Source organism: Puma concolor, chromosome B1, assembly GCF_028749965.1.
Source record: "Puma concolor isolate L17-30 chromosome B1, mPumCon1.1.hap2, whole genome shotgun sequence".
Lineage (NCBI taxonomy): Eukaryota > Metazoa > Chordata > Mammalia > Carnivora > Felidae > Puma > Puma concolor.
In genome coordinates, this window is record NC_141670.1 from 74,450,928 (window position 1) to 74,476,305 (window position 25,378).

The 25,378-nt window shown below is 38.4% G+C and overlaps 1 long non-coding RNA gene across 2 annotated transcripts in view; it reads right to left on the bottom strand.

Annotated features, from left to right (window-relative positions):
* The window catches only part of LOC147581694 (uncharacterized), a 395,955-nt gene that overhangs the window by 363,140 nt on the left and 7,437 nt on the right, over positions 1 to 25,378 (bottom strand). For both annotated transcript variants that reach the window (XR_015250168.1, XR_015250167.1), the window contains exon 2: positions 8,084 to 8,212. This is a non-coding gene — a long non-coding RNA (uncharacterized LOC147581694). The remainder of the gene's footprint in view (positions 1 to 8,083; positions 8,213 to 25,378) is intronic.

Below are 25,378 nucleotides of genomic sequence, written 5' to 3' on the forward strand. Positions count from 1 at the left end.
TTATGCCAGGGGCACCTGGGTGGCTCAGTCGGTGAAGCATCCTACTTCGGCTCAGGTCATGATCTCACAGCTCGTGGGTTTGAGCCCTGCGATGGGCTCTGTGCTGACACCTTGGAGTCTGGAGCCTGCTTTGGATTATATGTGTGTTTCTCTCTCTCTGTCCCTCCCAGCTCACACTCTGTCTCTCTCTCTCTCTCTCTCTCAAAAATAAATAAACATTAAAAAAAATTTTTTTTAATGACTCATGCCTGGGTTTACATCTCAATGTGCATTTGGCCTCTAGAAAATTCATATTCTTGACACTATTTCCAGGGAGATTACAGGCCTTCCTGTGACCATCCCTTTCCCTTGGCTAGGCAGCTTCTAAAAATTCCCTCCCAGGAAAGTGGGCCCACAATTCTGTCACCATGCAAACAATCAGGCGGGAAGTAAAATGATAGACTCTCCTTTTTAAAGTATGCCCACTCTCTCTGAGCAGTTCTCAAAGTGCTACTGCCCATTTCTCCCCACAAAATATGTACACATATGCATATGTACACACACACACACACACACACACACACAGCCACTACCTCCTGGCCTGAAACTCTTTACCTTTAACTCCTTATGCTTAACCTTGATGGCTCTCTTCAACCCACCTTTCAACAGTCCACCCTTATCTTGGGTAGGCTGAAGTGGGGTGACAAGATTGATGGTTCCATGACTAGCTCTGCTATCTTCTTACTAAGTCTGGCAGAAATGTCTCTAGCTCCATCTTTGAAAAGTAGGAGATACTTATCACTCTGTTCTCAGCTGGGGCAGCAGCTGAAAGTGGAACAGTAGGACTTCATCCATTTATGTGTGTATTTAGGTTACAAGATACAAATTATCAATATGAGTAGCAATTATAGAAAATCAATGATTCCTAACAATTTTAATAAAAATTAGCCCAGTATTGGGGTGCCTGGTGGCTCGGTCGGTTAAGCATCGAACTCCCGGTTTTGGCTCAGGTCATGATCTCACAGGTTGGTGAGATCAAGCCCCGCGTCGGGCTCCACACTGACAGTGCAGAGCCTGCTTGGGATCCTCTCTCTCTCCCCTCTCCTCCTGCCCCTCCCCCTCCTGAAAATAAATAAATAAACTTTAAAATAAAAAAACTATTCCAGTATTATATTTGCTTCATGATGAGACACTTTCCACAGTACACCCACAGTTTAGTGCATAGTGAAGAAATTAGAGAGATTTACCAGGGCTTCAAAAGAATAAGGAAGAAATCCAACATGGCAGCATTTAATACTGATTATTTTGCTTATTTGAAATCTAGTGACTTTTATTTGCCAAGCCTATTCTAGACAATAACAGTTCTGATTGCTCTAAGAGATCTCCAGAAATTGAAAGTCAGAAAATTAGTTTTAAAAATTACTCTTTGTATTCCCATATTAAACTAAAAACAAATACTCTGCATAAGATATAGTTATTAGATTGAATTACTAATTTTTAACAGAATCCTCAAAGCCAGAGTTTTCCCCTCAAGTAAAAATTTCCAAATAATTTTATATACTTCCAAACCAAAGGTATTGTGTTATTTTGCACCATCCAGTAATGTTCACACATGATACATCTGGCCTGACATTTAATCCCCGCTGTCATATTTTTGGCTCCCTCTGTATCATTGACCAATATGTTAAATAAACTTCTACTCTGAACCTAGATACAGTAAATCACAGTATTGTTTGTTTGGGATTTTTTGCAGAGTTGGCAAGTTTCGACACATAAAAAATTAGAAGCAGAGGCGTCTTTGACAGTCCCCGTGTTGATATATCCCTGCAGATTTGCCTCTAACATGAAGTATATCCACAGATGTTGCTAAAATACAGTTGGCCAAAGAAGCAACTCAGGCAGCCTATTCCGCCTGCCATGGTTTTCATATACACCTGCATCCCACCTGCACCAGAAAAAAAGAGTTCTCTCCGAATCTTGGCATATTCACCAACACTTGTTCAGGGAACGGCCACCACGTATAACTTGTCCTTTACCATCCTCCCCTCTCCTGATACCTCCAATCCATTGTCCCCAGTGCATCACACCCTAACCAAATAGGGAAAATGCATCTTTGAATCTTCCACCTCTCCCTTTCTCTGTCTTTTTCTCACTGTCATCTCCTGGTCACCAGACCACAGGGGCTTTAAGTTTGTCTCCTCCTCCCATCAAAGCAACTTCTCAGAACAGATCAAGACAAGTTATATATACTTGAAGACTGAAGTGTAGAAGACTGACAAGGTTTGCACTTTTACTTAGTGATTTCAATAATCGTTAACTCCCTTGTTTGGCTGTAGCTGAAGCTCTGATTGTGCAGATATCTGCCAGCCTCTCTCTGCAATAAACTCTCATTGTCATTTCTTTTTAACTATCTTCCCAGTCTTGAGGTCTGGCCCCATCACAGCTGCCCCCACCCCTGGCCATTTCACTTCTGAATGTTGAGCAAGATTCACCCTTTACTCTCTGCCAACTGCTTTGCTCTCCACCCTCATCCATACTTCCCAACCCTAAGACTTTGCCTAACCTTTCCCAATAAACTATACTCTGCACTCACTCCTCTATCTTTAAGCAAAATCGTTACACAAACTTCCTGAGTAATCTCTTGTCCATAACCCCTTGAAAGAGAAAAGAAACAAAGTTCCCCAAAGTGAGTTCATAGCTCATTCCTACATCGTTGTAAAAAAATAGGCAACAATATAAAGAATCGATTCCTGGTAAACTGAAACCAAGTTGATGTATTTTTACACAAGCCTCTAGCACATGATAAAATTATTTGGACAAAGAGTACGAGGTTTAATATAGGAAAAACTCATTTTAAAAATCTTTCACTTCCAATAACAAAATGTAAAAGTTACATCAACAAACAATATAAAAAGAGGAAATATACTTGGTTACAAAAACAAGGAAATCTTCTTTGTCCCACATAGTTAAAACTTCAATTAAATTAACATTTTACATGTACAAAATTAGAAGAAAATGATAATATCCAATGTTGTGGAAGACTAAATTGAGAGGTCCTTTGGAAAATAATTTGGCAAAACATATCTAGTAACCTTAAAAAGTTGGTACTCTGATCAATAATTCCATTTCTAAGGAAAAATTCTGAATGCAAATAATAATAATAAGGTTTCAGAAAGTTTATAGCAGCAATGCTTATAAAAGCAAAATGTTTGAATGATATAAAGATACAATAATAAAGGAATGCTTTAGTAAAGTATAATATAACCAATTGATAGAATAGTGAAGCAGAATAAAAAGTGTGTGTGTGTGTGTGTGTGTATGTGTGTATGTATATATATATATCAAAAAGATGAAAGGAAATATACCAAAATGTTAACACTGTTTTTGCTAAGAGATAAAGTTGATAGTAATTATTTATTTTAATTTGATATTTTCAAATTTTCCATGATGAATATTATATTTATAGTTTTTTAAGCATATTTTAAAAGAAATCTTTTATAATCCATACTTATTTGCAGACTAATAAATGTAGAAATCAAGGGAAGTCTGCTTACCAAGTACATCTTTGGCTGTTTCTTGATGATATTCTTCTGATTTTCGTTGGGGGAAAAAAAAATCAAGTAAAGGATAAGAAGTAATTCTAGTTCAAGGTGATGAACTGAATACACACACACACACACACACACACACACCTCTGCCTTTCCTGCTGATGAAATGTAACAGAAACTGTTCCGGACCATCCGTATCCTATTCTCCTCTCCTTCCTAGGTACACAACTAAAATTTAATTTCTCAGCTTCTCTTGATGGGTCCAGCCAGTTAATGTTGACAGACGTGATACACTACACTTCAAAACCTCTCTGTAAAATATCTCTCTTTCTTTCTCTACTTCTCTCTATATCTGTCCTGCCTGGAAGTGAAAGACTCACAGCCTAAAGGAGAACTGGTCAGAAGAGATGCCCAAACATTTGGAATATCAGACTGGATTCTTTGACGCAGAAATACACTGTTATTATATTAAGCTACTGAGATTTGGGGTTTGTTTGTTACCACAGCACAGTCTAACCTACTCTGACTAATATGCCAAAGGTCTAGTGAAAGTATAGGCATCTGGGGGCACCTGGCTGGCTCAGTCAACTAAACATCTGACTCTTGATTTTGGCTCAGGTCATGATCTCATGGCTCATGAGTTCGAGCCCCGAGTCAGGCTGCGCTCTGACAGTGTGGAGCCTGCTTGACGTTTTCGCTCTCCTTCTCTCTTCTCTCTCTGCCCCTCCCGTGCTCAAAATAAACATTAAAAAAAAGAGAAAATATAGACATCCATGTAGAAATAAACCCATAAACACATTTTTAATGAAAGAAGTTTAAGAGAGGCAGTTTGACAGAAGCAACAGAACAAAGACAGCTGCAGCCCCAAATATGTACAAGACGAGGCTGCAGAGGAAGTAGGAAAGGATCTTCCCATAAGAAACGCAAAGATTATGGCACGGAGAGTGGAGGAAAGGTCTGAGCAATGGAGCAGAAAACAGGGAACTGGATGGACTTTGTAGATGGAAAAGTTGCGCCAGTTTTTCTGCTCAATGATCAATCGGTCAGCCAGTGTCTACCTTCAAGGAAGAAAAAAAAAATCTTCTCTATACCGAAGAAAAAGGGAAAACTGAGGCTGCTAGGAGGAATGATCCAATAGGATCTCCTAAAATAGAAAAAAAATGGAGAGCTGGAAATTATTAGAGAAATAACAATCAAATATTCCCCAACCTGAAGAAAGTGAGTTTTCTGGTTATAAGGGCACCTGGAGTATGCTGCACAAAAACTGTAAAGGGACCTCCCTGGGCACAGAATCATAAAATTTCAAAAGAGCAAAGAGCGAACGAAGACCAATTCAAAGATCATGGAATAGTCAAGGTGGCCACTTACAGAACTGAAAGCTGAAACAGTACAAAATGATTGCCTCTGAAAGGCATTGTTGAAGGGATGGCGCGGGGGACTTGCTGTTCGTTATAACTTCTTCTACCTTAACTTTGTATTTCTCATTTCTGTGTATTACCTTGATGTATTTTCATTTGAATTTGAAAACAAAAGAAGTCAAAGTGCTGCCTACCATACCTCTATTCAAATCCGTACCTGTGGATTATGAGTAAGAGAAAAAAAATCCCCTACCTTCACAGAACTATCATTTGCATAAACAAATCACACTAATTAAGTTCAAAATATGCACCTTCCCAAATACTTACAATCAACCTAGGTCTCTGGTTCTCTCCCTCATTGGTTCTCAACCACATTAATCGTTGACAGAAGCCAGGATAAGATGCATATTTGTGTGGTACAGCTACAACTGCATTCAAAGTCCAAATTAGTCACCATTTAAATCATCATATTATTTTCCCTCCACTAGCAACTATTAATTAAGAGTTCAGTTTTATATATTCACACTCTGCCATTTTTCAGGGGAAAATAAGATTGGAAATCACTTATAAAACAGCATGCAATTCATCAAATAGAGATTTTTTAAAAGGTAACACAATAGTAGAAAGAGGAAATCTAACAGACCAACCACAACAGACGAAGCATCGCTGAGTGAACGTTAAACTGACACCATGTTTCCAGGCAACTGAGGCAAAGAGAGTTGTATAAGTGGAAAAATTCTCATTTGATAGAAGAAAACAGACCAATTTCTTAGGAAAGACAAAAGTCTTTCTTGAACAAACCTGGAGAGAAGTACATGGGGGTGGAGCCCCACAGAGGGAGCGCTGTGAAATATGAGGGCAATGTTCTCAGTAACTTCTCAGCAAACACAGACGGAGGATTTGTCTTTGACTGCATACCTCCCTACCCCCCCAACACACCCACTCATAAAACCCACCTCTTTTTAAAGGCCCATCCTGATTATACGAGGTAAGTGATTCCCAGACTTGCCTGATCATAGCAATCAACTGGTCTGCTAGTTAGAAATTCCATTTCCTTGAGCCTTCCACCAGAGACTGATTTGATTTGATAAGTCTTCAAAACTCTCCAGTGTTAACACACTCCCCAGGTGAGCAGGCAAATCTGGGAAACAAGGTGATAGGTGATAGTCCACAGCTGCAAACGAGCTTGTTCCTCTTGTTGATTATGTCCCAGCTGTTTAACCTCCCTCTGCCTGACTCCTCAAAGCATCCTAAAGCTGGACTCGCTCCAGATGACAGCCTGCTCTGACATGTATTTGCAGAAAAGCATTTGAGAAAGATAAGGAATGTAACATTTGTTCCTTGATGATAATAACTCAAACCTCCATGCTCCCTTCCTCCACAACACCAATTTCATCAGTATCACCATAAGAATTCACTAGAGGCTCCACATGATATATATCATGCACACGAATTGATACAAACACATCTGTGCTGATGTGCACATCTTTTTATCATTACAGATGATATGTCAGCTGCTGCATAATGTTTTTAAAGTCTTAAGATTGCATCTATTTATTTCTGAAACAGGGCGGGGGGTGGAATCTCCCTGGGAAAAGAGGGAGGCTTACATTTTGCTGGACAACCATGCTGAATTAATTGCACTTCCAAAACATTCTTGCCTCAACCACATTTCAAGAAGACTCTAAGCTACAGAGAATGAAAACTACCTTCCACACACATCGAAATCAGGAAATAAGAAGAGGCACCAGATTGCCACCCCCCCACCCACCACCCCCCACCCCCCCACACACAGGGTCTTATTTCTCTCCTGCCATTCATGAGAAACCTGGTGATTGCAGGGAAATTGGAGATGAAATGGTCACAAAAGTAGAAAGATATTTAGCCTAAGGACAGCTATATGTGTTCCAGAACAAAGTAAAAAAAGGTCAAACCTAAGTCAAAGGAATGGCTCAGCTTTCTCTAAAACAGAGACAGAGAACGTTTCTCAGCTGAAAACAAAATAGGAGCAGGAGAGGAAAGAAACCTGAGATACAGCTTGATAGCATTCTCTCGTCTTGGCCAAATGTTCATTTGGACTGTCAAAAATGATGGAGAATCAAACTGCATAAAGCCTAAAGGTGTAGTATGGTCTATAAGTAAATAAAAAGATCCCTAATCATGGGTTAGCAGTGGGGGCCCAAAAAATGCATTGCCCATGTACCGTGAAGTTTTAGGATGCATGGGGAGTCCTAGATCCAAAAAAAGCCAACTGTAGAGGTCAGACCTGCTATGTGCATTCCCAATCAGCCTAACCAGTCAAACCCTGGCCATCTAAAAAGGATTAAAGATTAGTTATCATTTCAATCCTATGTAAGAAGATCTATATTTCTCTTTTAGACACAAAATTCTCTAGAGAGTGGGGCTTGCCAAACACTCTGAAAAAATAATCTCTCAAAATTCTTGCAACCCACTGTGTTATGATTTCATCTCATGAAATACAACACCTTTACATTAAACCTCATAAAACTAAATCCCACTGGATCTCTTCCAGATTCAGAGAATAAGCAGTTCTGTTGGGGATGCTTAGAAAAGTGAAACACAGCCTCTTCTCATTGGGCCAGTTCCCACCACTGGGTCCATTTCACAGGGAATAATTTTCCTTACTTCTACCAAATATTTACATGTGATTAATCTCACACATAATAGATCTTGCAAATTATTTGTGAATAAAATAACACCTTCCAACATCATGATGTTAATTCCCCTAAACAGTATCTTTAAGTTGAAATGTACACAAATTCATTCTGGTTTTCCAGTCTATGAAGTTGTCTCTGGTTCTCCTGGATTCATCTGTGGGTGATCAAAAGTATGAAAACAAAGGCCATGAAGGACAACATAAAAGGCTCTCTGGCCAAAGAGAAATTCTCTTGGGTTTCCATTATAGTCTTGACTTGAGAACAAGAAACAGTTGCCTTGCTAAATAGCATGACAATATCTCCATGCAACATACACACACATTCACACAAAGCAAATCTTCACATGGTCTCATCAGTAGCTATATATTTTTCCAATACTTTCATCTTCAGCAACAAGGCCATCCTTCCATAAAGATTTCACCAAGAAATCAATGACCAGTAAATCAATGAGTGATACTCCATGCATTCGTATTATTATTATTATTATTATTATTATTATTTATTATTTCTCTTTACTCACATTTATCTCCAGTCTTTCCATTTGTCTCAAAGGTGGGTCAAACATCATTAAGGAGTTGTCTCTATCAATCCCATCAAGACTCTTCTTACTAGAATTCCACACCACATGTCTTCTCACGTGCCCTCTAATCTGTAAGACAGAAACAATACCTTTTTACCAGGGTTTCTTATTAGTCTTAAGTGAGAATAATTACCACCAAAAACACTTTTTAAACTAACATCAGTTGTTGTGATTGTTATTAATAAGCCCAGGTTGAACCTCCAAAGTCCACTCTTTCCCAAGATCATTTATTCATTCTACAAATATGTTCTGAGCACCTATTAAGTGCCAAGCACTACATGGTTCAATGATGACCAAAAACAACTATAGCTACTGCCTTCATGGAGCTTATTATGGTCTGCCTAGTGAGGGGGAAAGACATTAATTTAATAATCACACTAAAAAAATGGAAAATTACAACTGAAATAAGTGCTTTGAAGGAGCTGTACATAGTGTTGTGAGAATTTATCATAGAGGATTTGACCAGCAGGGGTCATTATGGTTCACTTATTTAACAGTATTAATTGGGCACATTAATTACCACATACTGTGAGGTGCTGGGGATTCAAAGACTAACACATGATGCCAACCCTCAATCAGTTCACCATACAGAGAGGCATATGTGTAAATAAGCAAGCACAGCAACATCACAGGAGGACAGTGAGGCACAAAGGAAGAGCTAATGCTATAGAAAAAGAAAAGGGAATGGATATGAGAAAAGATTTTGTAAGGGAGGTGAACCAAGTCTTAAGGAATAAGTAGGAGCTTCTTGGGTTCACCCTGAGAAAAGGCACTTCAAAAAGAAGCAGTGTGAGCAAAGACAGAGCAGTGGAAAGTGTATTACATGAGAGCAGGTCGTTCTCAAGGGGGTGATTCCCCTTCTCCTCCACCACCGGGGGATACTTGGCAGTATCAGGAGACGTTTTTTTGGTTTTGACAACCTGGGGGGCAGGGGGAGGTACTGCTGGCATCTAGTAGGTAGAGACCAGAGATACTGCTAAACATCCTACAAAGTACAGACAGCCCCCTACAACAGAAAGTTTTCTGGCCAAAATGTCAACAATGTTGAGGTTGAGAAGCCCTGCGTTAGAGGAAATACAGCAGGAAAACTTCATCATTCACATATGTATGTCAGCGAAATAGGAACACTTCTACTTTCATGTGAAAAACAGTCCCCAGAATTGGATGTCCTTCCTCTCTGAGGTGTTGCTCACATCTCCATTTAAGAGACATCCAAGAAATGAAGCACACACAGGGGGCTGGGGTTTGAGGAAAAGGTCTGCACTGGAAATACAGGTTTAGGGCACACCATTGAGATGATCACTTAAGTCCTGTGAGTGGATGAGGCCATTCAAGAAGAATATGTGAAATACTGAAAATATTAAAAAGCTTCACAGAGAACACTGGGTGGGTGGGGGGGGGGGGTGGACTCCATTTAAGAGGCTGACAAAAGAAGCATCAGCAAAGGGAAACATGAATGGATAATCAAAGACTAGAAGGGAAACCAAAGGAGAAGGACACCATGAAAGTCACAGAAGAATAGGATTTCAAAATTAAGGGATAATTATTCAAATGAGTTGAAAATGTATGTCTATACAAAACCTGAACACAGATGTTTACAATCTTATTCACAATTGCCCAAACTTGGAAGCAACCGTAAGGTCCTTCAAACCGTGAATGGATAACTATGGTACATCCATACAATGGCATATTACTCAGTGACAAAAAGAAATGAGCTAGCAAGCCACAAACCAACTTGAAGGAAACTTAAATGCAAATTACTGAGTGAAAGAAACCAATTTGAAAAGGTTACATACTGTAAGATACCAAGTATATGCAAAACTATGGAGATAATAAAAAGACGAGTGGTTGCTAGGAGCTCCAGAAAAAAGAAAGAGGGACCAACAGATAGAGCACAGGAGATTTTTAGGGCAATGAAGCTATTCTGTATTATACTGTAACAGTGGATACATGACATTACGCACTTATCAAAATCCATATAACTGTACAACCCAAAGAGTGAACCCTAACGTAAACTAGGGACTTCAGTCAACACTGACGTACCAGTACTGGCTCATCATTTGTAACAAATATACCACACTAATTCAAGATGTAAAAACTGTGATAGGGGAAAGAGGAGGTATACGGGAACTGTCTGTACCTTCCACTTAATTTTTCTGTAAGCCCAATCCTGCTCTAAAAAATAAAGTCTATCAACTGTTCTTAATATTAAATATTTGAGTAATATATGTGCTAATGAAGGTTAATGTAGAAAAAGAAGCTAAATTTTACCTTAATGGTAAATTTTAATATTTTAGGTAAAATTCAATATAAAGGTAATTATAATAGATAATTTATCTTCCAAAAAATTGAGTGATAAACTGATAAATGCCACAGAGAAGTCAAATGGGAAGGAACAATACTGAATCTACTCAACTTGACAATTAGGGCGTCACAGTGACCTTTGACAGAATGATGAAATGGTCAACGAAAGGATTACAGTGGGCTCAACATAAATTAGTGGTAAGAAAGTGGATAAATTGAGTATAGAAGCTAATGCTACCATTGCAATCCTTTGAAATATACAAATGTATCAAATACACACCTTAAACTTACACAATGTTATATGTCAAATATATTTCAATTTTTATAAATGCAAAAGAAATAGTGTAGACAGCTCCTTCAAGAAGCTGGGTTGTGAAAGAATAAAAGGAGAGTAAGGGAAGCAGAATAGAGATTTTTTTTTTCTTAATACAGAAGGGACTTGAATATGTTTGTAAACTACAGGAAAGACTCAGCAGGAATGAGAAATACAGCAAAGAGCAGAGATGACTAAAGAACAAAGTCAACTAGGAAGCCATGGCAGAAAACTGACTCAACTCTTGGAGGAAAAAAACAGGGACATCTTCCTTTGATATTTTAATTAAGTTTTAAGGAGATTTTGAAAGACAAGGGGTAGTGACCAACTACCAAACAGAGGAGAGAGTAGCAAGACCAGTTTTGACTCCCTTACCATCCGACCTGGTCTTCAGTCTCAGGTTCCTAAAGATCAGCATCGGGAGCACTCAACAAGCTTACACAGGCCAGCTGTGCAATATAGATTTGTGTGAACTTGAACCGGGAATCAGGAATCCTAGGACCCGCTCACATTCCCCTACCCTACATCTATCACATCTGCACACCACAATAGCATCATTTCTTAGTGATTTCACCAAGTTTCTTGACCCTCCTGGGACCATGGAAACATCATCTATAAAACAGAAGCACCATCTTTCTAGCCTCCTGCTGGGTGCTCGATCAACTGATATTGGGATTGTTTCTTAGTATAGACAGTGATACTGCAGATGGACCACTGCTTTGGCTGAGGAGTGAGGCTTCTGGTCAGGGAGATTTTCTTTCTAACATCATGAAGAAGAAAAACAAGTCAGCCAAGCAGTATTCTCTATGGAAAGTTCCAATATCTATCCTCCCAAAGTCAAAACAACCTCAAAAGATAAACTTGTGCTCTGAGGTCAATATGAACTTCAACATGAGCCAATCTAATGTTAACCAACACTGGGATTCATTGAATTTTTTAAAACCTTTCTGTTTATATCAAGGAAAATTGCACTGAGATAATCACAGATGGACTAAGCAATCTCTGAAACAAACAAAAACAGTTTAAATGACTTTATATGGAATAAAATCTTTATCACAAACTTTTGATCTTATAAGCAAGGCATTTTTTAATCAAGAAGGAGAACGTTCCAAAAAGGAAGGAAAAGACAAATAGGCTAAAACCATATCATCCCATAGTATGTTTCCATAAACTAAAGATCAAAGCCTAAGGACCCAACACATCCTACTCCCATAGCTCAACCATCCTGGTCTAAGAAATTTAGCAGAGTATAGCATGGAAGTCTTAGTTAGAAGGTTTTCCAAGAGAAGACATTTCAGTACCATAGCAATGAGTTGGCAAACTTCCTCTAACCTCAACCTTGCACCCTGACACTTTTACTTCCAATTGCTTCTTCTACAGCCCCAGCCGAGGTCTAATCAGATTGAAAGGGCCAGGGACAGGCCATGGGGCAGCCTGACTCACACACCATACATTCAAGTCTATGACCAGGATTACTGTGAAACCCTTGGTAAGAGCCTTACAAGAACACTAATAAATTCAAAGAAAACTGGTGATCCTAAATGCCCCCCAATTCATCTTCCTAGAGGTTCTTTAGACCAAGGATGAGCTAGAGCTGGGCCCTTCCCTGGCCATGCCTTAGTCTTATTCCCCCATTCCCACTGTCACCATGTCTTCAGCCCTTGACCAGAACGCAAGGACATTCTATGGAAAGAAGATAGGTGGCAGGACCTATCTGTGCTGTGGAAGGATTCATCCGGATCAGGGAACTAGAAACTGCATAGAGTATTCACTTCCAAATTTAAATCTAGAACTGATCAGTAATGTAAGAAGTGAGATTATATCTCTACATGAAATTATGATCAGGAAATAAAACTAACACACTGTCCTGGAAATGTGCAAACAAGAAATTAGTCATGGTGAGGAATACCAGAATGAAGCTAAAAAGATCCCAGGAGTTTACATCCTAACTCCCACTCTTGGCTGTAAGTGTGTTTTCTCTGCCTTCTTGTCTCTTGTGCACTGTATATACAGAATGCTGATACAAAATGGCAGCAGGTTGCTTATTTCTTTCCACACCACACCAAAAGAATAGAGACCATCTTGTGGCTATAACAGGTAGATTGGAATGCTTGTGTTTCTTTAACGAAATGTCTTATAGCTCCCAAAGTAATTTTCTATGTATTGTTTTGTAGTACAAAATACCACTGAATATCTCATACTACAAAATAGTCTTAATGTGACTTTAGGGAACACATGACATGTTAGGATCAAGTGTTTGATGCATAAATATGCCCATGTGGTGCCTAAACTGCCACAATGAATCCTAGGTCTTGTAGAAGATCATCTGAATACTTGGGGCCAGATGTTGGTACATAGGGCACTTATCATAAACTGATTCTTATCTGTGGTAATGTCTGATTTCTCCTACTAGAAATTAAACTCCAAATATACAAGGAACATGTGCCATCTTCTCCTTTCCCTTCCTCTTTTCAATCTTCCCTCATTTCACTAACATGCACCTATTACTGTAAATGTTTTCAGTGATAACCGATATTAAATGAATGAATGAATGATCAAAGTTCTATCAGGTAGGCATGTGTTTGGCTACAAATGAATTTTAAAAATAAAAGCCTTCACTGCAATTATTTACACAGACATGATTTTATTTTGTCTCTGGCAACAAGAACTCTAAGGGTAGAAACAGCAGGCTGACAAGAGTAGCTCAGAATGCCACATGTCTGCCCTTGAGATCACAAGATGGCTGCTATACTTCCAGATCCTACATCTAATTTCCTGGAAGCAACAAGGTGAGAAGACTAAAAAACTTATCCCCAACAGTTTTGTCTTTTTTTTTTTTTTTTTAATTTGAGAAGCAGGGCATAAGGGCAGAGAGAGAGAGAGGAGAGAGAATCCCAAGCAGGCTCCACACTCAGCATGGAGCTCCACGTGGGGCTCAATCCCACAAACCTAGGATCATGACCTAACCCAAAATCAAGAGTCAGTCGCTCAACCAACTGAGCCATCCAGGGGCCCCAGCTTGGTCTTTTTGCATGGGAAGGAATGCTGTACACCTGCATCACTGGCCATCCCAGGTAGAAAGTGTCTAAGAAAAGTTATTTAGTATTTTCAACCTATTTCAATGGAAAAGGCAAGGGACAAGGCTGCTGGGAATGAGGTTGAGTGACCCAAGTCCTGGCGCTCTCTCTGTAGACAGTTCTTTCACCAAGAATGAAGTTTACACATACCTTGCTCCTCACTGATACTGTTTTCTTCAATTTATTTAGTCAAAGCTCTTTGGGTTGGTATTGTCAAGAGTCCCATTCATTTCATTCTAATATTTCCAGAGTCCAGTGGAGAGCCTTGTATTCTAGCCTTTCCAACCATTTGAAATTGATGTGGACAGCTCATATTTCTAACCCAAATTTCTGTCCAATTATATTCATTTCATTACCAAATTTTTGAAATTGATTAGTTTTGTTAGCATTCTTTTTTCCCTACTTTGTTTATAAGTGCCAGAGTTGGAATTCAAACTCAATCAGATCTGTATTCACCATTCTTTTGCTGCTTCTGGAATACCTCTGACTACAGAGGTACATGCACACACTTCACCACTGAAAGGATTTCCAAACCTTTTGCTCACTGAATTCTTTATAAACTTGCCTGGCATATGATAAATACACAAAATAGAAAAAGAATTATTTATGGGCTTGGAAAGTTGGACATCCTTATGGAAAAAAGTATTACAACCCTATCTCATACCGTACACAAAAGTCAGTCCCAGGCTAATTAAGGACATATATATGAAAAGCAAAATCTCTAGAAAGAATATTAGGATCCTCTTTTTATGAAATATGTCAAGAAAGGGTTAAACAAGTCATAGAAAGCATAAACCGTAAACAAAAAGACTGATAATTTTGTCTGAATTAAAATTACTTTGGAATGAAATAAGACCATAATAACAGTTTTAAAAACAAGACCCAGAGGAAGTGAAATATTCGCAATTCATTTCATTGATTTTTTTTTAGAAACATGATATCTAGAATACATAAAGATCTATAAGTCAATAAAGATTTAAAAAATAGGAAATGGGGGCAAGCAGGCAATTTGCTCAAGAAGAAATCTGAATGGTCTATTAATACACACACAAAAAAATTTTGAACTTCACTTACGATAAGGGAACAGAAAAAATTAATATGATACACATTCACACCATCAAAGTGATAAAATACATATATGTGAATACTAAGTGTAAGGATGTGGGAAAATAAGAGCCCTCCTATAATATTGTCTGTGGGAGCCTCAACTGGCACAGACACCTTGAGAGCAATTTGGACTATCAGGTGCATATCCCATGATTCAGCAATCCTGTTCCCCAGTACACATCATGGAAAAAGTCTCTCAAGTGTGCACAGCGAAAAGTATGCAAAGATGTTCACGGTAGCTTTCTCTGTGACAACAAAAATTTGGAGAGAAGACAGTCTAATTGTCTATCAGAAGGAGAATGAATTCCATTTATCTGATGGAATACTGTAAAAAAAAAAATTACAATTACTGAGATAGAGCTGATGTGCCAAGATGGATAAATCTCCAAAACAGGGTACCACCCTTAATCCAATTCGAAACATGGTACCACCACCAAAAAAGTTACCACCTTTAATCATGAAGTGTGGCCTGCCTTCCATTTCCACCCTCTATTTAAATTCCATCCTTCCTCCATGTCCTCACTCAAGTGCTAGCCTTCCCAGGAACTTTCTCTGCAGTTTCTAATCTTGATCCTTCCCTTTTGGTTGGCTTTTGGTTTGCATCTCTATTATGACACCCACACAGCAATACAAGAAAGAGCCTTCGCATCATAGCCTTACCAATACCCCCTTTTTTAAATCTCGGATAATTTCACAGGGGGGAAAAATCTCATTTTAATGTGCATTTATTGTTACTCCTGAGGTTGAAATTTTATCATATCCTAATACTTTGCTTGTATTACTTCTGTCTTATTCATTTATAGCAAACTTCACAGCCTTTTGAACACAGTTCCTAGCACATGTTGAAAACAGAAAATCAATTTTGAACTATAATGAATTAAAAGCTAGAAATTCAATGTGAATCAAGACCAAAAAAACTCAGACAAAAAAAATAAGTGCAACATAAGAAGTGTACTACAATACAAAGCATATCACTAATACTGCAAACTTGCACACTGAGGCTCTTTCTTAATTAGGTGAATGGAATGCATACCTTTATTTCTTACATGATGCTGAGTATAGGGGGTATCCGTTGCTTAAAGCTTAAATAGCTTCTGCTGGTTTGAGGAACAAGCAGTTTTTAACAGAGACAGAAAGAACACATACACCAAGAAAGTATGTGCCAGGAGCCAGTGTTCCCTACAAGGACCCTAACTTGAGACAGATCCCCCTCCCAATAAACTTTGAATTCTGTGAATGTATGACCTTATTCCTTAAATTTAACGTATGTATCTTTGGAAAGGTTCCTATTAACCTTATGACTTCTGGGTTTTACAGCTAATAAGCAGAATCATAACTGAAATGATTACATAAATACAGAGTCACCTTTCCTCCAGAAAATGCAAGCTATTTTTTCCCAGCAGTTCACACGGCATTTAGTGGTCCCTGGGTTTTCTATTATTTCTTTGTAGAATTCTAGAGATCCCAGGAATCATTTCCAGACAGCATAGTTTTTGGTAACAGTTTCCAGTAACAGTCTGCCATTCAAATTCAGACGTTCAAATTGGGAACCAAATGCTCAATATAAAAAAGATCTGTAGCAAAAAAACAGCAATAGAACTGGAATTACCAAGATCAGAGCCAGTGACCATCACTGCAATATTTTCTTGTCTTTTCATTTATGAGCAATTTATCACTGTCTGGACTTGAACATGTAGCATCAGCCAATCCAGATTTGAAAGGAGTGCTTGGCTCCCGGAGTGCCAGCCAGACAGAATCTCCTCCTTTTAGGGTCGAACTCCTTAGGAGATTAACTCCAGAACACTACTTACTTGGGATTTAACCTCACTAAACCCAACTGAATCAGGATCAGGTTATATGGTTGTCACAGGACAGAACAACAAACAGAAAGGACAAGTTTGTCATATTTTCATTACTTTATCCCCTTATGAGTATATACTACTCTGTTAAAAAGCAAAAACAGGGGCACCTGGGTGGCTTGGTCGGTTAAGCGTCCGACTTCGGCTCAGGTCATGATCTCACGGTCCGTGAGTTCAAGCCCCGCGTTGGGCTCTGTGCTGACAGCTCAGAGCCTGGAGCCTGTTTCAGATTCTGTGTCTCCCTCTCTCTCTGCCCCTCCCCTGTTCATGCTCTGTCTCTCTCTATCTCAAAAATAAATAAACGTTAAAAAGAAATTTTTTTTGAAAAAAAAAGCAAAAACAAACAAAATAATGATGGTAGCAATGTGCAGAAATATTCCTCTAAATATTCTACCTCTAAATATTCTTCCAGCTTCTAAATTATATTTTCATAGATACAAATTTATATGAAATTTAGCAAGGGATGTTTCTGCTTTTTGTTTGTTTCACTTTTGTTTTGTTTTTGTTTTTAGTGTAATGCAAAATAAATAAGACTTTGTACTAAATCTGCAACTGTCATGAGTAAATACATTTCACAAAGTTAAAAAAAATCAGCTTACACCAGACTTTGGTTTATATTAAAAAGTTCCTTAGGGACCTGGGTTTTACATTTGAGCCCTGATTTAGCTAAAAGATTTATAAGGGCACATGTAGAAATACAGGTCCCTACTGGGTGATGAACCCAGGTTGAGACATAATTATGATTCTCTCTGCTCTCCATTCCACTGGAAACAGCTCCCAGGAGCCCAGAGGGAAGATGGTCGCCAAAGAAGAACATAAATGTTCTAGCAGTATGGCCACCTGGGTCACCTTCCTAATCTCCAATGCCAATCAAAAGGACATTAGAAGATGATACACAAGTCTTTTTCAGATATTAAATTAACAGGAATACTTGCTTCCCTTGGAAAACTAATGTCAGTGATGTTTCGTAGACCTTGAAGCCAAATTTGGTTAGATCAATTTGTACATTATCATTCCATGCTGTTGCTCAGTTCAGCCTGTCATAAGTGCAGTGACAGCACTCATGAGCCTGAAAAATGATGTCCCCAAGTAAGATGTGTAAAACAAGCCAGGAATAGAAAATTGGAATTTTCCTTGTAAAAGAATAAATAAAATTGCTTAATAACTTGCTGTAATTTCTCAAGAGTAAAGTAACTCACTGGGAGGCCTGATCTTGGTGGCCTATACCCTTTGAAAATGTCCCCATATCATCCCCTTATGGGACAGAGGGGGAGAACCTATTCATCAGTCCACTGGGAGGTGCCACAAGGTTTTTTACAAGCTTCACGTGGCTGCAGTGTTGTTGCAGGAGTCCCCATTGTTGCTGCTGTCACTTAACTATCACAACAAAGAACACCCAGAAAACTCCTCACAAGAGCCTGGTAATCAACAGCCAGGGTCTCAAGAATACAAGGGTTGAATGTCAGTATTCAGCTATACCACAAAAACAAGATTTAACAAGGAGATTATAGGAAGAAAGTACCTATTCTTTCTCTTGATGACACCCTCCCCACCACCCACCACATACCCTGACCAGCATTCTCCTAACAGTTCAGTGCAGCAGGACCCCAATCTTGCAAAACTTAGATAATATGAAATTTTGATAATATGAAAGTTCATAAAAACTACCATGTTATCAGTTCTCACTAAGAAAAATATACACATTCTGTACACTTGGAGTAGGTACAGGTATAAAAAGTTGGAAATGTACAAATCTGTACAAGAACATTAGCAAAGTATTATTCTGAGTATTTTCTGGAAGTCTGACAGTCAAGCGAGTTCCATATGGAGAAACTACTTTAAATTATTATTTTAACTCTATGTAGTTCTGTTGAATAAAACATTGGTCATCATTACTTGTTTATTCCCTCAAGTAAGATTACTTACATGGTTTTCCAACATTTGTGTTGAGGATTTCCTATTTCTTGGCAAAAGGACCTTACTGTTGTAGGTTTACTAGCTTGTCACTATTTTCATTTTTCCTAATTCTTTATTTTCACATCCAATGTGAGGTTTGTCTCATTTTTTAATCTTATAAGTTATTTATGGAAATGAATGTCATTTTTGGATACCCGCAACATCAATCTTTCCCTACATCAGAATGAGTTTCATCTGCCAATTTGTGGAAGGATCTGCCCATAATAAATAGTCTGTTTGCCTGTGTGCCTTTGGTTTAGGAACTGGACAGTGGATTCACAGATGTCCCTTGTGGCTCAGGGATTAGGCAGTCTGATCCCCGAACCACAAGCCACATAGGATATAATATTAAAATGATCATATAACTACTACATAAATAACATGTGAAGTGTTCCCATGACTGCCAGCCATTCTCTTGATCACTAACATAATTTCCTATGGCTGAAAGCAATAATGCAGTATGTGAATGTATCCAGGCCTTGTACTCAATCATAGAAAACTTCCTTATCCCTAGATGTGTGATATTCAAAGGCCAAGGAGAATCATCACCATTATATTTTGCTCAAGAAGGACAACATTTATCCTCCATATTCACCTAATTAAGTCAAAATGAAAAAAAAATTACTGGTAGTGGACATGAAAATAATATATGCTTTGAAATATTTATTTTATGGAGGTAGACATATTCTTAACAATTGACCTTTCAAAATTAATAGCAACAAAAATGTAGCAAGGAACATCAGAACAGAAGCAGAAAGCAAATACAGAAAATGAAAGTGTCCCCACATAAGGGCATCTGTGACATTAGAAAGAAGTGTACATAATGAGAAACAGGGAAGCCAGATGCAGACTCCACCAACTAAGCAGTCAATGATGGGTGAAACTGAGTGATGTGTCGTTAGTCAAAGCAGGACAAATATTCTGCAGCTAAATAAGAACCTATTACACCTAAGAACTTGTAAATATCATTAAATGAGAAGGGCAAAGAAATAATAACAATAATGAAAGAATATGCCTCATTGAATCTAAGTAGTCTAGAATATAACAACCTGCCCAAAGACCATAAATAAACAGTGGTAACATTTGTCTACGCAGAATAGAAAGAGTAGTTCATTGAACCATTTACAGTGAACCCGTTGGCTTTATGAAATATCTGCAATTATCTGCCCCTAGCTGTTTGGAAATGAGAAACCATCACAGTCCAGTTGGCACCTGTTTCCAATATGAATGCCCTTCAACTGCAATGAAAACTCATCACACTAGTGATAGGTATAAACTCTCAAAAGACAGTTATACATTTAAAACCTACCTGATGGGATCAGGTGCTCAACCACATGGAAAATCACCTTGGTTTCAAAGCAGCAAAAGTACTGGTGTGCCTAAGTGCCATTGTGAAGATGTTCTCTCACATTTCTCCAGACTTTTTGATCCAATCCTGCTTGGCAACCAGCAGGCCAGCCCAATGAATAAAGAGATGCATTTCAATTCATTTGGTTGTGATTCATTTGAGTACTGAATGCTAGGTACTGTGCTAGACTCTGGCAGCCCAAGATGGAGAAGGCAGGATTTCTGTCCTTCAAGAGCTCCTTGTCAAATATGGTCTTTAAAGAGGTAATTAAATAAAAGGAGGCTGTTAGGGTGGGGCTCTAATCCAATATGACTATTGTTAAAAGATGAGGAAAAGAAATCATGGGTGTGCATGCACAGGGACAGCCAGGTGAAGAGGCAGCGAAAGGGCAGCCATCTAAAAACCAAAGAGAAACCTTGAGAAACCACCTTTGCTGCCACCTTGATCTTGGACTTCCAGCCTCCAGAACTGTGAGAAGATAGATTCCTATTGTTTGAATCACCCAGCCTGTAGTATTTTGCTTTGGCAGCCCTAACAAGTCAACACAGCATCCTCCCCTATAGCATGGTTGCTTGATGAATGCAAGAGACAGTAAACGGAGTTTGATGATCTTGAAAAAGAGCTCAAGAGGGAGTTTCATCACTCTGTGTGTTCAGGGGGAAACTGGATGAAGCCCTGATAGGGACATCACACTGGGTGGGAGAAGGGACTAGCTGATCTCAAATGTATTTTCCAGCACTTCAGTTTTATCATTTTTGTCTACACACTTCAGTTTCTCCATGAAAGAGAACTATCACTCCCATGATCAACTATACTTTGGGGTCTCTTATCTAGAAATTAAAACTGAAACAAAAGCACTTTTAAATTCTTTCACTTGACTCCTTCTGGTCCCTCCTTTATTTGGCTCCTTCGTTTCTCTTTGATGGTCTTTTACCACTGCCATCATCTTTTCCCTACTTTTCGAAGAAGAGTATTTGAAATAGAACTTGTAGGACTGATAGGATCTTACCAAATGGGAGGAAATGGACTGGGAGTTGTCTTTCCAGATGAGAAGGAGGGTGATGCTCCCCTGTCTTTATGTCAGAGTCACAGAGATGTGAGATGATCTTTGAACAGGTGCAATAACCATAAGAAAGCAGTATTCTAGAATCTCTTGACAGGCTCAAGAGTCAACAGATCTGTGTCTACCCTTGCTGGTTGTGAAGAGTCAACTCAGCTTAGGGAACTGTGATCTGCATGCAGTTATTAGCTAGCCTAACCAATTCTGTTCAGAGAAAAGAATAGCAAGAATAATGGCTATTGTTAATACAACGTTTTCATTTTGGTCGACAAACTTTATTTCCTATGCCACCAAATCATTTTACAAAGCTGCTGCTAAGAGAACCCATTAACTGATCATGGTATCTCTGCTTTTCTGTTTTTCTGCTTTTACCCTCTTTGGTAAAAGTGTTAATGTAGTAATAGGCAGTACACTCCCTAAAATGTGAATAGTGCTTTCATTAAAAATTTAACAAATGTATTTAATGCCACTGAACTGTACACTTAAAACTGGCTAAAATGGGAAATTTTATGCTGTATTTTACCACAATTTTCAAAAAGTAACGCCAAGTTTTAATCACATAATAAAATAACACCTCTAAGTATGTTAGCCTTGTAAAAGATGAGTTAACTGATTAATAGAACCATGTTGATCAGCACCATGCAGTGGACATAGGAATGGAAAAACTGATAATTGCATCATCTGTACCCAAAGAGATTTAAATGCCTTTATGCTGAGAATAACTCTCACTGTGAATTTATCGGCAAAACACTGGTCACATTGTCCTGGTTGGTTTTTACAAGGTTACACTCTTATGCTATATGAATCATCTTTCTATGAGGCCTATCTGTCTACTATTTTTGAAAGAGAAGGTCAAGGCTCCGGGTAGAGGGCCAGACTCCAGATGTTGTACCTCACCCTGTCAGAACCACATTTACTCTTTCACTTGGATTGTCTCTCAACAACTGCATGTGATTGGAAAAGAGAATGGCTCCCTTCCAGGAAATCCTTCTGCTCTGTGTTTGCTTTAAATGTATGATTTGATATTTAACTTTCACTCAGAGTGGTAACAAACTACATTGATTATATGCTTGCTGTATGCAAATCATACCACTTAGTCTGGGGGCTGTGGCGGTACAAAAAAACTATACTCCTGCCATCATCAGGCTTAGAATCTGCATGGGTTGACAAAATATGTTTCTAATTAGTAATGGTTACCCTGAGGAGATTACCAGTGAAGATTAATTACAAGGGTTTTTCTTGGAGTGCCAAAACTGTTTCCCTCAGTTAATATTTCAACTACTTGTCATCTATGTTATAATACAATTTTGACTTAAAATTCAAATTCCAATGACAGTAACAAATTTGTTAAATAATTGGATCTCTTTCCAATTTAGTGAGACCAATTTTCTTTTTAATGTGCGTAAAGTGTAAGTCAGATTTGTTTTCCCCTTTCTGGAATGATGGTGGGGAGTTCATTTCTAGCCCAGTCCTTCACAGCTGAGTGGCATTCCAACTCTCTTGGTGATTTGGGCTTTTATTTGTGACCTGGGCAAGTCTCTTAACACTTCATTACATCTACATGATAAGTTCCCAGAGGAAGCCTCTGTGGGTGGAACTGGCTGACACGATGAACTAATGACTACCTGGTAGAATAAAAATAAGAGATAGCCCTTACATAAAGTACTTAATTTGTATTTTGAAGTACTTTACTCCCTTAACCCTTACTTGGCGCATTAGTAATCACATCTGACTGGTGAAGAAACTGAGGCACAGAGAGTTTAGGTCACGTGTCCAGGATCACAGCTTAGAAAGCCACCAGGTCAGATTCAAACACTGTGTGGTGTGACTTTTTACCAATAGCCTGGAAGAAGCTGGTATCATCTAGTAGCAAATATCTATTTCAAATTAAATCTCAGGATTTGCTTTCTTGGGTTGCAACTGTGTTGAAGAAGAAAAACTAAGAAAACATCTGCAATCTTCATTTGCCCCTATGTGACAAAAAAAGACTCTGGCTCTCCTCCCCTGGGGAGTCTTGAAGCCTGTTCTTCCTCTTTTTGGCATTCCTTGTTCCATGGAAAACAAGAGCATCAAGATAGCTTAAAGGGTTCCTTTATCTTTCTTCTCTCAATCTACCCTCTTTAGCTAATTTCCTGGCAATTTACATTTCATTGAACATATTTTCATAGCTGGATCACCTCAAAAAAAATTTTTTTTTTAATCTAACCCATGAAGAACAGTAATGAGTGTTATACAAAATATACCATCAAAGTGGATTTCTGGCTATAACCCCAACACATTTCAGTTTGCTCAAAGACTTCATTTTATTTAAGGAAATCAATTCAGAAAGTCACTTTCTTAAAAAAAAAAAAGTTCTACTTTCCCAGGTTACATCCTTGTAAGTGCTTGCTTTCTGAGCTATATAAGGTAAACACATTCTTAAGCATTTTTTCCTTCAGTATGGCCTTCAGGTATTGCACTTATTTTCTATAGGGGTTCCTAAGGGAAATACCTACAGGAGTTCATTAAAATTGCCAATTAGAAATGTAGAAGAACTTGTATAGGGCCCATCAGCTTAGGCCTCTCAGTTCCAGGGAGCAGCTTTCTATTTCTCTAGCTTTCCTAACAGTGGACTATTTTTATTTCTTAATGTTAATTGACAAAGTCAGTTACAAATGCAATAGAATCAGATCATAACCTAGTTTTATGTCATATAGATTCTGCCCTGATACAGATCAAAATATAACCATACAAAAGGCTCATGTCATATTTCCCAGTTATCAATTTTTTCACTAAGCCCAACTTATAGCATATCAATCTATAAACCTTACCAGTATTTCCCATTACTTGACAGTTATTGATGAGCAATAGCTTAAGCACTATACAAAGCATGAAATTAGACATGGCACATGTATATATGTGTGGTAGGCATTACTACTATTCCCTAATATCTAATTCTTCTTTTCCAGCCACAGGGCACAACTGTACATTCTACCCCTCTGAAGTTAGGGGTGGCCTTCTTACTGTTGTTGGCCAATAGAACGTGAGTGAAAGTGACATATATCACTTCCCAATGGAAGTACTTAACTTCTGGTAATGGATTCACCAGCCCGCTCTCCGTCTGTTAAGTGATTATGGGAGCATATCTTGATATAAAAGTGCCATAAAATAAAGCAGCTGGGAATGCTAAGCTGGGAAAACGGCTGCCCTGGAAGGCCCCCCAACCCACAGCAAATTTTGCATTAATATGAGATAAACTTCTGTTGTTTGGTGATGACTGTTACAGCAATATAACCTAGCCCATCCTGACTGAACAGTATTATATGCTATCCGTGATTTGCATCATATTGAAGCCCAGGGCCATATGTGTAATTCTGAGTAAACTAGTCAACTTGCTCTGTCAATGGCCAAATATCATTTTAACTTCACCATCTTAAAAATGATTATTAACGTGTGGTTACAAGGAGAACTGGGAAAAATAATTTGCAAAAACCAGTGTACATCCTCTCTACTTCTATAAAAGCAAGGGATGGCATACATCTTAATGATCAATAATCAGAACATCCTTGACACACACACAAAAAAGCCCATTATATCTTGTAAATCAAAAACCTATTTTAGCTATGTTAATCATGGAAGTAGAATATAGATAGATACAATATACAAAAGAGTTTCCAGCTATTTCATGCCAGTATGAGATCTGGTGGGCATATAGTATGTGAACAAAAGGACTGATATTATGTGAGTGTATCAGGTCTATTTTGACACTCCCCCTCCCCAAACTACACACATCTGAGAGTGAATATATTCTTCCCCCTGACAACATAAAATCATGGAGCCATAACCCTCAACTATGACTCAACCTTTCCCCACCTTCCCTGTCAATCACCCTCACTGTAGGCAGAAATTAGCCTTCCAAGTATGTTCTCCAAGAACCAGAAAATTCTGCTTCCCAAAGTACATTCTTCTCTGCACAAGGGGATACTTGAAATACATGAATGGGAAAAAATGGCTCAGAAAAATAAGAGCTAACCCGTCTCAAATTCTAACCACGCCATTTTTGAGGTTAAGAGGAAAGGAGAAAAGCTCAATTGAATTTTTTTTCACTGCAAATCTAAAATTCCTCTTTTCAACCAAGTTGATATGGGAAATATCACATTGAGAAATACAAGAAATAGTCTCTGAGTTGTAGCCAACCCTTCCAAATGCCCGAAGATATTATCAAACGTCTA